The following is a 17,012-nucleotide window of genomic DNA, read 5'->3' on the forward strand; positions in this document are numbered from 1 at the left end:
GCATTGCCAGCGAGTCGTTATTTATTATGGTGGATAAAGACCCACATGACAATGTCAGAGCTATAAATACAACGTTACATCTGTTCCGACCATAAAATGTTGAACCCATGTATAAAGATGACCAGGCAGATTAATAACAAACCAGGTCACATGTATGTCAAGTACAGGTTTGATCCGGCGGAGCACATCGGGTTACATGTAAATCAAGCACAGGTCACATGCAGGGCAAACCAAGGTGTATATGTATCAATCACAGATCAGAGCCGTGGCGCAACAGGTCACATTCATTTATATAATATATAATGTAAGCATGAGACGGATGGTCCCTTGCATCACACACGTGACACAGTGTAAGCGAGTCGTCCGTGCTGCATGAGTGCATCGGTTTCGTTTTGTCTACTGCCCTGTCTTGAATAATGTTTTCTGTGCCGGCCGGCGCCTATATATACCTGATAATAAGATACGTACAAAATTATATATTTATAAACTATATTTGTACGTGTGGTGTTGCTGAACTCAAGGACTGTGGCACGTGATATTTCATAATTGTGTGATATTTTATATTGTTACTCGCCCGTTTGAAGAACTGCCGTGTAATATTTTTAAGGCAATGTCACTATAAGTGTAACGCAATTTTTCAGGGAATATTCATTTGCAGAAGCCCGAGGTCTTCCATTAACTTCCATTAACCAAAGACCGAGTGCTCCTGCTAATGATAATGCCCTGAAAAATAGCGTTACCGTTATTATAGCTAAAATGAACTGTTACAGAATTTTTAATAAAACAAGAACAAAAACAACGACATCGGTTTAGAAGCATTTACTGCCAACAACAAACGACGGAGGTCACTGACACACTTTTTACAACTATAGACACGTCATAGATCAACACAGATGATGTCACTATTGAGGGTGACGACATTCGACCTTGACCTTTGCCCATACTACCAGCCGCCATTGTTTTCAGTGATGAACAACGATATTTTCATTGCTGTATGTTGTCATTTATGGTACAATTGTTATGGTTGGCACAGGCAGGAAAGTGCATAATACAGGTACATGTGACGAATGTGAGCCAGATATATGGCCAAAAATGAACTCTTGTTCAAACGAGCCGTAGGTGATTGAACTTCAACAGCTGAGCTAGTTATGACGTCACCTAACAACGGGCTTGATAATGGCCCGTCGTCAAACTTTTTGCGGGCCATTATCAAGCCCGTTGTTAGGTGACGTCATAACTAGCTCAGCTGTTGAAGTTCAATCACCTACGGCTCGTTTGAACTTGGGTTCATCACTGACCATATATCTGGCTCACATTCGTCACATGTACCTGTGCCATTACGCACTTTCCTGCCTGTGCCAACCATAACAAGTGTACCATAAATGACAACATACTGCAATGAAAATATCGACTTGTAGTCTAACGTTGTTGATCACTGAAAACAATGGTGGCTGGTAGTATGGGCAAAGGTCAAGGTCGAATGTCGTCACTCTCTAAAGTGACTTCATCTGTGTTGTTCTATGAAATATCTATATTTGTAAAAAGTGTGTCAGTGACCTCCGTCGTTTTGTTGTTGGCAGTAAATGCTTTTAAACCGATGCCGCTGTTTTTATTCTTATTTTATTAAACAGTCTGTTCGTTTTAGCTATAATAACGGTAACGCTATTTTTCAGGGCATTATCATTTGCAGAAGCCCTCGGTCTTTTCAACTGCCCTCCTTCGTTAATGAAAGACCTCGGGCTTCTGCAAATGATAATGCCCTGAAAAATAGCGTTACCCTTATAATACATGGTGGTAGAGCGAACTGTATTTCTTTTCTAATAAGGTGCCGTATTTAATCATTTCTAAGCATAATTTCGATCAATCTATGGCAGAAAACAAACGACGGTGTCTGTGACCTAAATTAAGAATCCTCGCACAGGGCTAATTGACGCGCTCTTCTTTTGACGTGTCAGCCCCCTACGTTAGGACAAACGTTACTAGAAAAACAAATGATGAACAGTTTGGTGAAAGTTTATGTTTGGGTTAAATATCTTCTCTAGATCATTCTAATTACATCTGTGATTCCCTTAAACCATACAAGGCAAAATGACCGTCTCATTTCTACTAGCAACGAAAGTTTAGATCAGTACATTCAGCTGAAGCTGACTATAGTCATGCGACATTCCACGATTGCATTGTGGGAATGTAAACATTGCAAACATGACCGTGTCCCTGTAAAGTTTTGAGTCGAACTTTGGGGCATTTTATCGTTCGGAAAACATACACATAATGTTTCCAACGGTGATGTTAGCTGTGTGATGCAACTGCAAACCAAGAAACGGGATGCGACGAAGCAGTTTACTGTGGGAGGCTGTACGAGGCGATGGCAACTGACATCCATCGTGACGTCAGTTACATTGTGACGTAATGCAAAAAGTACACATTTTCGTCTGATAAAGTATTGTCGGCGCCTTTGATCTTTCACCGAAGCGTCTTAGAAACTAGTGTAATACCGCTTGACGTATGACGTCAAGTTCTAAGTTCAAAGTTGTGACGTCACAATGCTAATGTCGCTGTCGCAATTTAAAAGACTTGACTCGCGGAAAGCTGAGAGTCCTCACACTGTAGGCAGTTTCGCCGCAGTTTTTGTCAATTTGTGCTGGCGAGTAATAAACAGAATACTAAACTCGCTTCCGTGAAATACCGAGCGCGTGTGTGTAAAAAGTATTATGTTTGAATATAAGTGGTTAATACAATTGCCACATCAGCTAAAGCCTAGTGTTATCACTGAGTGTTTATTATTTCTTTTCATATTATTTCTAAATCGGCAGGCAATGAACTGACTATATTTAAATATTTGACATTTTGAATCACCAACTTACAAATCATGTGATTTTTGATATTTTGAGGTTGAGTAACATACTGGATGTATTTTTTTCATGATAAAAAATACAGTCAACTTCACTCTGTCTCAACTTCAATGGAAAATCTATAAAGCTATCCTGACCCGATGTTACACTCACACAAGGCATGATATGACAGCTCAACAGTGCCGCCTTGGACGTATGATAACAGTCATGTTATCAAATATCACATTATACACACATGCTGCATATCAAGTCACGTGGAATGCGATATTGACTGTGACTAGACTTAAATTTAGTCTCTGAAACGAAAAACAGTTTGTGACATAACCCTACAAAACAGGGGAGGTCAGTCAGACAACATCTTTATTTTGATAGTGTGCCTGATATATTACAAGCTCCAGTCACCGTAGGGAATTCAGCAATATCTGAACAAACCCCAAGATTTCGGGGACTATAGAAGATATCACGACTCATCAACCTATCAGAGGTCTGCATGAACACTTTGGAATATTTCCGTTTCACTTTGCAATTGTTGTGCAGCGATTAATTACCTTACAGGCTTTGTTTGTTACTCCAGAACGCTCACATTTCTAATGGAGCTTGAGTACCATTTGGATAAACGTCAGAGTTAAAAACGTACGCAGTAGTAGGGTACCTTAGTGGCTGCAGATTTCGCTCGTCACACCGAAGACCTGGGTCGATTCCCCGCATGGGTACGTGGTATGGAGCATGTTTCTGGTATCCCCTGCCGTGACTGCTGGAATATTACTTAGCGGCGTAAAACTAAACTCACCAAAAAATACCATTAATCCAGTCACCGGAACGGACTAGTCGCTGCATTCCATTGCATAGGTGGTCGGGAATATTTCTAGACCTTAACCCGGAGATAGATATTTATTCTATTACTATTACTATTCTATTATCATATGACACTTACGTTGCTGAAACTGTGAAATACTGAGTCAGGTATTGTTGGCAAAATTAAATCTATAATTAGTTACTTCTCCCTTCTGTGAAATTGTGATGTACCTGCATGAACATTATTCGGTAATAAACAAACATTATACATACATTTAATAGTTATGCTTCTGACTGCCGCATAAAACAGTATGTTTAAACTCACGCAGGCAGACCCATTCACAAACTTACTTAAGTAACTATACATGCATAAACACTTGCGCAGTCGTACACAGCCTCTTGTTAATACACATGGACCAGTACGTTATGCGTCTCAACCCCACAGAAGCTTCAACAAGGCGGTGGAAACGCGTTAGCTCGTTTCGCCAAAGACCCGGGTTCGATTCCCCACATGGGTACAATGTGAGAAGCCCACTCCAAGTGTCCCCTCCGTGATATTGCTGAAATATTGCTAAAAGAAGCTGAAAGCCATACTCACTCAACGAGGAAGGTCAATCAATCAGTTCAGTTTATTTCAAGTTGGGTCGAGCTGTGCTTTGGGCATGCTCCTCGCTCTTCCCTGAATCAGATCATCTGTCAGGCCTCCATGGCGAGATGTCCACACAGGATACATGACTCTAAGTTTACTGTGATAGGTAGTCCTATTCAGCAGGATAAATGCTGTATTTACACTTAAGGACCTAATACAGATTTTCCGAGTGTGACGTGCGTGACAAGAATGGTAGGCACGGGTCATGCAACCATTCAAAACTGTGACACAGGAGCAAGTGACTCCAACGAGGAAGAGTCACGCCTCCTTGGAGATTCACGGGAACACAAAACTTCAGGATGTTTCTCTCGTCTACGATCATGTATTGGAGGCTTGTCCATAAACGCCAAGAGCATTATTCTTTCTCTATTTGCCTTGCTCGGACACCTGATGTTGTCGCTGGTGTTGCCGATATGGTCGTCCTCGTTTTATAAAATTGGAAGTGACGTATTTGTAGGACAATTCGTTGATGCCTTTTGGAAGCTTCTGATTCTCTCGGCAGTGTACCTGGGATGGAAGTTTTTCGACAGAGAGTTGCCGTTGAGACCAACTGTCAGTTTGAAATCTTTGGCGATTTTTGGCTTCACAAGTGCTTTGGCTGGAGCGTTCGTCCTCTTTGCCAGCCTCCCCGAGAGAACCCCTCCGTATTTGCAGGCAATCATCGGATCTTCTCTGATACCATTTACAGTTATTTGTAGATACATAATACTCAGAAAAGGTATGTTGAGAACTGGAGAAGGGTGAGTGAGTTTAGTTTTACGCCGCACTCATCAATATTACAGCTACATGGCGGCGGTCTTTAAATAATCGAGTCTGTGCCAGACAATCTAGTGATCAACAACATGAGCAGCGATCTATTCAATTTTGATACAATGACGTGTCGACCAAGTCGGCGAGTCTGACTACCCGATACCGCTAATCGAAGCGACTACAACAAGCATGAAGATAAATTCTAGCTGCTTGAAAGGGCCAACATGCTTAAAACTACAAATAATTTAGCATATGATGAGCTGAGACTGTGAGTCAAGGTCAAAATCTCATTCTGTGCACATATATACATTGACTCCTCACACAAGATGCATGCATGCACTTAGATAAGATAATGTGATAGATTACATAATCCAAATATGGCGATACAATATGTAGGTGCATCTCCTATTCTCGTGGGTTTCCTGTTCTCGCGGTAAACACGTTTTCGGCCGAGATTGCCGATGCGCGATGCTTTGCGGTTGTTTACATCACTGACCGGTAACTAGGAAGTGGCTCAAGTCTGCGAATGATCAACATTTTGCAGTGTGAGGAATATCGCTGAGTTTTTACCAACTTGCATAACTTTTTCCTGCCCTTTCCGACAGAATTCCTCTTCTTACACTTCATAACGTTACTTCCTCGTCATATCGAGAGAATAGGAGATGCCTCATTAAGTCTGCGGCGGACGACCTTGTTTTTCACCGAGCTCAAGAGTGGTTATGCAATAAGGTATTATGTTCAAATCCGTAACTGCGTTTGCATGTGGGTTGTTTGTGCCACTGTATGATGGTTGTTACGGTTTGTGTGTTGACTACAGGTGTGCCATTTCAAAATAACCATGGTTTTTATCCTTGTGCTATTGTGTCTCATAGGCCTACAAAGGATTTACTCTCCACCAGGGTGCGAATTTCTTCTTCTCCAGAGTGAGAATCAATCAACTTTACCTATCAAACATATAACGCGCTTATTGCTTCGAATATTATTATAAACAAATACCTCATGAGTCGTGTGTTCTACAAGACGATTTGGTACAGCAAAACGAATTCCGATGAACGTAAGAATAAAATGATGAACAAATTGCTCCTAGACAGCAATTAGAACGTCACGAACAAAATTTATGTAACACAATTTGGCACCTTAACAATATAACTGAACCGATAAAACTGATTATTCGACAGATGTTTATATGACGACCTTGCGATAAGACAAATGTTCTTCAAAGATGTCCACTAGATAAACACTTTTAATGGATTCATCTTGTAAAAGCGGTTATTCCGTGTATAAATACATTAATTTTATTATAATTGTTAACCATCATTTCAAACTCTATTCTCAACAAATATCAGTGCTATAATATCTGCATCATAGACCCCTTGCGAAATAAAGACTATCTGATGAACTTCCAGCCTGTATTCCCTATTTTTCCGATACTGACATCAAGTGGTCCAGATGTTAAAATTGTAACTTGTTCCAGCTATCTTTTATTCTCCTTTCGTCATCACTGAAGTGGCCAAGAGTATGTCAGACTATCTACCTCAAAGCTAGAAAAGTAATTTGCTGTATGTACAGATCGTTTCGTAATAGTCAGCATATTTCCTTACAAAAACCTCGATGAACGGTGAATTTCTATGGGGTTTAGATGTCCGTCACTTTTCACATTTTTTTATACGTTTGGACAGGGCAAGATGCAGGAAAAATACAAATGTTAAACAGTACATTTGCACAAATAATACGTGACACACACACACACACACACACACACACACACACACACACACACACACACACACACACACACACACACGGCATAACTCTCTTTGTACATCCACATTCTGAAATAACCACCCGACTTTCAAATTATTATTACAGCCTGAAATATGCCTTACTGCAACCTGTAAATTACGTACTGCACTGCATTCGTTTAATGTTAATCTATTGAGGAAATTACATTGTACTTATGAAAACATTCATGTATGCACTATCTATGTATGTTGTAATCTAGGAGTTCTAGTACCACATGTATTACTAATTTATTATGTAAAAAGTATGCGGATCTCAAAAAACAAAAAAAAACAAAACAAACAAAATAATTACATTGTATCAATTTCAAAAGTCTATCTGTTCTCGGTATAAAAAATACCCAAATCATAACTTCTGACTCAATTTTCATGAAATGTGTGTTTTCCTTTTCGCTAAGATGTACATATGTTCTTCCTGTCAAGTGTCACGGTTATGCCGTCACAATTAATTGTACTTTGGGTCACATGACCAAAATACCGAATTAATAAATTGAATTGAACTGAATCAAATGGGTGCCTCCTCTTTGCTGAATTCTACATCTTCACTGGAAGTTTCTCCTGCACGATGTAAAATTAGCTCGTACTGGTACTGCCTAGCGTCCAGGTAAAAATGACATCGGGAAGATCTATTGTAGTTTCTCAATCCATGGTCACTGTCAAATTGTTATATATGACCAACGAGGAACTCACCGGTAACAGTCACATTTGACGTCATGTCACGTGATACCGCCTCTGCTCATTAACTGTCGGGTGTTTCTTTTTTAATTACTGGCAAGAAAATTGAAAAACGGATGAAGTTTGTTGAAGAAGCAACTCTAAATCAAAGTAAACGAATGTGGTCTATCCCGTATTTTGCGCTGCGTATTTATTAATGGAAATCAATTACTAAACTATCAATCGTAACACATACTATCGATGCATCGTTACTGCCCCAGTACTAGTAATTGAGATGTAACGTATTTAAGTGGCATTTAGAGAAGAAACATGTATTCGTTACTGCCCCAGTACTAGTAATTGAGATGTAACGTATTTAAGTGGCATTTAGAGAAGAAACATGTATTCAATACTGCCCCAGTACTAGTAATTGAGATGTAACGTATTTAAGTGGCATTTAGAGAAGAAACATGTATTCGTTCTGCCCCAGTACTAGTAATTGAGATGTAACGTATTTAAGTGGCATTTAGAGAAGAAACATGTATTCATGTTCGTCCAACTTCAGTTTGACTTTCAAGAACCTCTGAGAAAGTGGGTTTGATCCCAAAACGTAATAGAATTTCTACTTTATTGAGAATGAGTAATTATCCTTTATCGAGAAAGTGTAATCCCAAACACAAAACATCCCACTTACAATTCTCTTTTTCCTCGAACAGCTTATCCTGACATGGCTGAAGGACATGCAGTCCTAAGACCCGAAGTCCACTGAAAAACAATCGGATCCACAGCTTTCGTTTTCTGTAGGTCAGTTGGATCCAAACCTTTTGTATACCCTATAAATAAGAGTATTGTTTTTCAGATATCATTCAGTAGGCTTCAGTTGTTTTGTTGTTTTTTCTTTACCCCGAGCAGCAGCTGTTTAAGCATCGTCTTTTTACCTTGAACAAGTTATCCGAATGCATTGCAAACCAAATACACTTTTGATGGGAATAACTTATATTGTAGCGAAAGTTTAGGGACAACAAATTCTGATCCAGGGCCACAACTATTTATGGTTCTTCTGGGTCCAACATGCCATGGTAGATGTACAGACTTACTATGGAGCAAACATCAGCTACACATGTATACATCGCTTTATTCATTAGTACTAATTCACACGTTCGGCTATATTGGCGTTTTTCGACTCATCCGTCCTCTCATGCGTTGTTTCTGTTGTGTGATGATCTGTTTACTATTGTGTGTGATCATCCTGACAAAGAGATCTTTCTAGTTGGCGACTTGAATGCTCATATGAAGGACTACGTTCCTGATGACAATTTATCTCATGTATATGACGCTGATGATTACCCATGTGATACTTTCGATACCCCAAGATCAACTAAAGATATTCATGATCATAATAACTATGGCATTTGGCTAGTAGAGTTATGCAGCACATATATATAGCATCAACGCTTTAAATGGTCGACTGTTTAATGACACAAGCAGTGAATTTACTTGTGTAACCCATAATGGCACCAGTCTTGCCCACTACATGCTAGCATCAACAGTCCTTCTCCCCCATTTAATTATTTGGAGTTGGATCTGACGATAAATCATGCCATTTGCCTGTTTACTGTACTTTGGATCTTGATACTGGGTTTTTGTCTGAACCTGATAAGGAGCAGTCTTCACCACAGAATGACACCCAGAATGACACCCGTAACTTGGTACAAGTACTTATGACACAGAGATTCAGACTATAATTTTCTACGTACATTATCAAGGAATCTCGATACATCTCTAAATACACTATGTAATCTTATAACCACTAACACAGACCATGTACTATCTTCCTGAGTAAATGTCATACATAATGCAACAAATCAAACAAAGCAAGTTTATAAAGGTATTAGCTCACAGAAATATTGTACACGACCACTATGGTGAGATGATGAATTAGAAAGAATTGAGTATGAAACACATGCAGCACTACATGCACGCAGGGACCGTGCGACATTAACGTTTACCTACAACACCGTCACACTTTCAAGCAACTATTTAAGAGGAGAAAAGGAAATATTTACAAACACAAAAAGATAAATTAATTGCAGCTAAATCAGGCCCTAGACAGTTTTGGAAACTTATTAAACTTAATAGAATGTCCAGCTGCATTTCCCAGCAAATAACTTGTAAGCAATTTATGCGAAATGGTACTACAAGGGAGATCCTATCGAAGTAGTTTCATCCTATCGTTACTTGGGTTTAACGTTTACTCTGAAACTTGCCTGGAGTAAGATCTTATTGTAAAACTATCAAATCTGTTCATCTTGCTTTCTGGAAATATTTTCTTAAAGTCAACAAATCTACTTCATCAAAACAATGGTATGATCACTTCCAAACACTACTCACTGCAGACAACATTAGTCAGCTCCAACACAGTCAACAGTCTACTGACACCCAATCCTCTACAGGTACACTCAACCAGTCTATAACACAAGAGGAAGTTATGTCTCACATTAAACTGTTAGCAAACAATAACTCACCCTGACTAGATGGTATTGAAGACGAATTCCTTAAAGCTTGTAAAGACTATATTATACCTATTTCTTATAAGATTATATAATCGCATACTCAATACTGGTCATTTTCCAAGTGCATGGGGTAAAAGCATTATATGTCCATTATTTAAATCAGGTAACAAATCAGATACAAACAACCACAGGGGCATTTCACTCATTGACTTACTGTGTAAAGTATTCACTTCAAGACCGAACACGAGGCTGCAGACATGGTGTGATGAAAATAATGTGCCAGATGACTTTCAAGCAGGTTTTAGACCTGGCTATTCTACTGTAGACCACATATTTACCCTTAATGCTATTGCAACAAAATATTCATGCAAAAATGGGATATTTTACTGTTTATATATTGACTTCTGTAAAGCATTTGAACACCATATTCTCTTAAATGCTTTGAAACATGTTGGCGTGTTAGGTAAATATTTCAACATCGTATCATCCATGTACGGCAGTCTGTCACCCTGTGTGAGAACAAGCACTGGTCTGTCTCAATCATTTGCTTGTAATATCGGTACCCGCCGGGGTTGTATATTAAGTCCTCAAATGTTTAATCATTCATTAATCATTTATATACGTTATTGGATGATGAAGGTGGCAGATGGGTGTTTATTTCACACACGGTGTAGATGACTTGGATGCCTTAATATTTGCAGATGATGTTTCTGCTCTGGCAGATAGTTGTAACCAGTTATAGTTGAAGATAAATGCTCTAGAACTGGTTTGCAATAATACAGGTATGTGTGTAAATTTGAAGAAAACTAAGGTTGTATGTAGACAGGGAGGTCCACCTAGGTCTTATGCGAAATGGTACTACAAGGGAGATCCTTTTGAAGTAGTTTCATCCTATCGTTACTTGGGTTTAACGTTTACTCCGAAACATGCCTGGAGTAAGATCTTATTGTAAAACTATCGAATCTGTTCATCTTGCTTTCTGCAAATATTTTCTTAAAGTCAACAAATCTACTTCATCAAATATGGTTTTAGGAGAATGTGTTAGGTATCCACTACAGCGTGTGTACACACCAAAGGTTATTAAGGTTGGAGATTCAAAGGCTTTCATGTCTATTTTCAAACAGCGGTTATGTGATAATTTTACAGCAGGCATGATACTCCTCTCTGGAGTCTACACCTAAATGTTATCTCTACAAATCGTACAAATCTTTGTTGGATGTTGAAAAGTACTTATGTTGTTATTTACCTCTTCATGTAAGAACTGCTATTTCCAGATTTAGATGTTCAAACTTTAAAACTGCCATAGATAACAGGAAGATACACTAATATTGATAGACATCTAAGGTTGTGTAGCTACTGCAAAAAGTATAATGAAAATGCCACTGAGGATGAATATCTTATTTTGCTGGGATGCGCAGATATTAGAAAGAAATACCTTGGCAATACTCTAAAGAAACCACGCAACCTTACGTCTGTTGGTAACATTGTAAAAGATTCCAACAAAAACACTCTATATAATGTTGGACATTCCCTCTATCATGTTGAGAAGAGGATCGACTATTAACATGTTCAGTGACTGAAATTGAATTATGTTTGTATTTTGGGCCTGAGGCCTCTATACTGAATAAAAAATGTCTGTCTGTCTGTCTGCCTGTTTCTGTTGCAGCCAGTTTAATGAGACAAGCGGTGTAACTCTCGTTTGCAAGAGTTGACACAAAAACATATAATCATAAATATAAACGAAATATGATTAATCACACTATATAACGCTATGTTCTATCGCAAAACATGCACAAAGGCGTGGAAAATGGTTCGTTAAATAACTGCTTTTCAGGTGTGAGCTTGAGAAGAGCTGTTTGCATAATAATTGCAATGATCGGACTCTTTATTTCAATGGAGCCTCGCATCTGGGGCTTAAAGGGAAGCAGTGGAACCGGAAGTAGCAAAGAAAGTGACACAGTGGTCTCCCCTGTTGGACGTATTCTTTGGCCCCTTTCATTTTGCTTAACAGAGTCATCACAGAGAAGGAACTGAAACGCCCACATGTTAGCTATACTTCTTTCAAATTTTATTCCAGTTTTACATTGGGTGTGTGCATGACAATGAGAGTTCAACTGAAGGACATTGAGGGACAATGAGTTCTGTCTATGGTCGTTCATGCCCAGCAATGCCCTTGCATTGAGCCGCGTTCGAAATTTCGACGTGTGTCAAAAGCCATTGTTCGTCCTCTCAGTGATTATTGTTTTGGTATCCGCATTTATAAACTTGTCGTAAGTGGTGACTAACGAGGTCGGGTGGACAGGATAGCCGTTTTGGTTGACCCCACATGTCATCGTATCACAGTTGCGAAGATCAATGCTCATGCTCAGTGGATTTTCTGGTCCAGACTAGATTATTTACGGACTACCGCCATGTATCTGATATATTGCTGAGTGCAGCGTAAAACAACAAACAAACGGAAACGGATAAACAGAATGAATACGATTGACAAACATAATTATCACAAAGGTTCAAAAGGTGGGGTAGCCTAGTAGTTAAAGCATTCCCTCGTCACGCCCACGCCCGAGTTCGACTGGGTACAAAGTGTGAATCCTTCGGTTTGACAAATGTTAGATGAGCCAGCGCAGTGAAAGCGTTTTTGACAAGCAGGTGGGGCAAGTAATCTGGACGAATACACTTGGTTGCTACAGGTAGATTGGCGATTAAGCACGTGCAATACAAGCGGACCGCGGCATGAAATCAATACCGCTACTGTTTAACACGGGTTTCCCAGAGCGGTTTAGTACAGCAAAACACCATCACGACACGATTCACACGAGGAAATTGAACTTTTCAATATTTGGACGACAACCTGTTTCCCTCTTGTTCAAATGGAACGTTCTGGAAGGCGTTCCCATATATGCAAATTGGGGTCTTTTGTCAGGTCGTGGCTCATCTAATACTTGTCAAGCAGTATTTCTGGTGTCCCCCGCTATGAATTTGCTGGAATATTGCTAAGAGCGGCCTAAAACCTTACTCACTCACTTACTGACCACCCTTATCTATCATGACACCGGGTAGCGTTACGCGGGTGCAAACTGTTGGGATGTGTTTCGCTGTTAAATTTTGCAGACCTGAACGTTCTCACAAAATATATTTTTCTCAAGTTTGTCTTCAGAAATCTTCTTTAGGATTTCTTATCTTCAATAGTAACGAATTTTTGGGTTGTTTTGTTTTTTTCACACATATCTTACGATTTCTGATCGAGTCTTAGTGACTTTTGCAACTGCAAGTCGAGGTGTCCAGTATCCCAAATCAACTTTATAAGGAATTAATTTCACGTTTTAATCAATGTTATAAAGAAGAATGCTGTTTTAGCGCGAAAAAGAAGGCACATCTAAATCACTGACTTGGTCTAATGTAACAGAAACAGAAATTGCTGCAACGGAAATTCATTCATTTCCATAGATAATTCAAGGTCGCAAAAGTGGAATTGACGGGGCACAATTTCTAAAATCTTGCTCATAAATCGGAACAGGACGTTGCTATTAATGTATCTGTGGTGTCTAAAGATGATCAGAATGTTTCAGGTTATAACTGGAGGTGATTTATACTGATTATAAAATGTTCACATTTCGTCTGTTTCATGTCAGGACATTGTCGACTGGATCATCCTAAGTGGTCAAGTATATTGTGGTGATGTTTGTCCCATGTTTTAAATTCCACCATGAAGCGTATGTTTGCACCTCCTGTAATATTGAACATGTTATGTTTTAGGCCCATACTGTGAATTTTCTTGTGTACTCTCAGCTATCGGCCTTGGTGTTTGTCGCACTTATGTTCTGGGTTGACCTAATTCCTGGATTTGGAATGGTAAGCACTTTGCATTATCCATTTACCAAGAAAACCAAGATATCTTTAATTAAAACCACAAGCACTAGGATCTATGGAAACCGTGATGGGACATCGTTACATTATCGCATTGTCGCGTTGACCCTATTTCAAAAGCAAGCAAAAAGATGGAAAATTAACTACAATGCGGCCTCGCGACATTTCGACCATATTTCACATTGTCACATTTTGAAAAAAATACGTGTCTGTTGATCTACAGGGCGACATACGACATAGCGACAATTTTCTTTGCATTGTCACCCCATCTAAGAAGGTAAAAATGCCTAAAACTTCATAACAATGTCATTAAAATTACCGCGAAAATACTAAGATCTCGTTAAAATTACCTCGAGCACTAAATTCTGGTTTAAACGTGATTGCAGAAATGGCATTTTGTTTCTGTTGAAAAAGACTGTCTTTCACACCGGTATTTCATTGAAACAACATTTTGTTCACTCCTTATTAATTCTTTGTTTACAACCCGTGAAGGTCTACCCGGGGTAGAATAGGCCTTCAGCAACCCATGCTTGCCATAAAAGGCGACTCAGCTTGTCGTAAGAGGCGACCAACGGGATCGGGTGGTCAGGCTCACTGACCTGTTTGACACATGTCATCGGTTCCCCATTGCGCAGATCGATGCTCATGTTGTTGATCACTGGATTGTCTGGTCCAGACTCGATTATTTACAGACCACCGCCATATAGCTGGAATATTGCTGTGCGGCGTAAAACTAAACTCACTCACTCACTTTGTTTACAGTGAAGAACCCCCATGATGCCTGTTGAGCAGCAGTGGAAGACTTAAAAATAACTCAACAATTTTCAAAGCTCATGTAGTTTTACTTGCATACCTTTGAATCAACGAAATACTTCAACGTCACTATATCCCCCAACATGTCCTGATTTGACACGATACGACACGATATAGACAACGGTCTGAACGGTCCTTATGTGACCACTGAACCACCATGTGGTATAAATTGAAGTTCTTATTTGACTTCTAACAACTGTGCCCTGATTTGGCACTATATACGAGACAGTCACCGACAGCGTGGCTGCCTTATCGAAAACATATCTCAAGTCTCTCTGCTCAGTGTCCGTGCACACCGATGTAGGCGTCTGCGCGTCATGCACGTTTTTCACGAATCGCTGTCCACCGTGTTCAAGTGGTGCGTTCGTGCGAATGTTTTGGGTTCGTTCGGACCTTCTGTCCAATACCCAGTCCTTATGCGAACGAAATGTGATGGAGTATTGTTTCAGGACAATACTAGTAAATTAAATATCATATATAGTTCCCTAGTCGTAATCAAAATAGGTTCTTTGGCGTGATGAATAAATGTCTTCAACACTCGCTTAATCACCTCACCTTAAAAATCAAAATGGTGAAATCACATTCAATGTTGCTTTTTTCTTTTTGTGCTTAGTAGACACCTGGAAAAGAATGTACTGACACTTGTACTTTTCATGGGCTTTCCATATGCGTTTCCATCAGAATATTTCTCCTGTATATGGGGTGGGTGGGATACCCTTAAAAATGAAATCGATCTCTCGAGAACCGGATACAATGTGTAAAGCCTATTTCTGTTGTCCCTTATCATCATATTGATGGAATATTGATAAAAGTGGCGTACAACTAAATACACGCATATATCTGTATATGGACAGGGTTCTTTCGCTTCCGTTGATTTACCCAACACATTGGTTTCTTTTACAGGCCGACTCTTTCCAGGAACTGTTACGCCGCGTTTCTTTGGGCATGCGCTGTAGTGTCTCCACGGCCACATCCTGCCAACACCTGTCAATGAAAGTATTTCTGATGATATCATCTTTCATCGTTGGATACCTGTTTCATTTTCTGCTGATCAAGCATGCTGAGGGAGCAATCCTTGCATCTTTGGTTCAAGCCATGAGAACCCCCATTGCATCTATTCTCTGGACGCTGTATCATTACAACGAGGATTTAGATTTACTGTACTGGTCCCCGGAGTTCAACATAACCACGTGTTTTTTGATAGGCGGACTAATTATTGTAATGCCAGCTATGCTTGTTTATAACTACTTCAGCAATGAAGAAATGAAAAGTGTGTGTATAAGGGAACGACAGCTGATTGTAACCGGCAATGAAAACATCAACTCATAGTTTGGAATCGATCAATATAACATGTGTGTTTGGTCAGAGGTTTACTGAACGTTATACCCTACCCCTTATTTTAGGCGTGCAATAGTAGCCTTGTGGGTAAAGCGTTCGGTCGTCAAGGGTCGTCCGGGTTCGATCGCCCACATAGGTACAATGTGTGATGCACATTTCTGGTGTCCTTGGTGCTTTTGCTGTGATATAGTTTACGGCGGCGTAACACTACACTCACTCACTCACTCACTCACACACTCACTATTGCTATGATGTAGTTAGAGGCGGCGTAAAACTAAACTCACTCAATGCGCCATACTTTTGAGTGACCCTCTCAATACCGTGCTATTATATGCCGACGACCTTGTATCCCACTGTGTGAAATAAAGCATATGGACTTGATATGTGTCAGATATAATATATATAATATTATATATATAAATTATAAAAAAAAATATAAAAAATACGGATGCTGCCACCAGTCACAAAATGTGACAAAACAACTTTAGAGCTAAGGCTACCTTAGGTCAGTATTAAAATATGGGAGTTAAGGTCAGCGCAAGGATCATTTTGTACAGCTGCACCCAGAGCTTGGACCGCAGGCGAGGTTTAGTGAAAATACATCACAGGGACCTAACAGATAATGTATATGGAAACTGGCGAAATGCAGGAGGATCACACAAATAGATATATTTCAAATAACAAGTTTATTAATAAAGCACCAAACTGAAAATACACGGTCTCGACACGATACCGATTGTCTTCTGAACTGGATATACCTTGCTCGTCATCCGTGGTAATGAATCCGGATCGATTGTCGGATTCTCGGAACTGTCAGTCGAAATCCAGGTGTGGAAAAAATTGCAAACCATTCGGAAAAAATTCACTTATCCTCAGCTAGATACTTAGAGAGCAGACAAAGTGTTACTAATAGCCTCGTTAGTTAAAAGGTTACACAATAAAAATGAATTGCGAAATTGAGAATTTAGCTGTGACGTAAACT

General features: G+C 39.6%; 1 pseudogene; it reads left to right on the forward strand.

The window, feature by feature from the left end:
• The first annotated feature begins 4,485 nt into the window (after positions 1-4,485).
• LOC137268351 (crt homolog 1-like) lies at positions 4,486-16,029 on the forward strand (annotated as a pseudogene).
• Positions 16,030-17,012: the final 983 nt, after the last annotated feature.

The sequence above is a fragment of the Haliotis asinina genome, chromosome 16 (assembly GCF_037392515.1).
Source record: "Haliotis asinina isolate JCU_RB_2024 chromosome 16, JCU_Hal_asi_v2, whole genome shotgun sequence".
Taxonomy (NCBI): Eukaryota; Metazoa; Mollusca; class Gastropoda; order Lepetellida; family Haliotidae; genus Haliotis; species Haliotis asinina.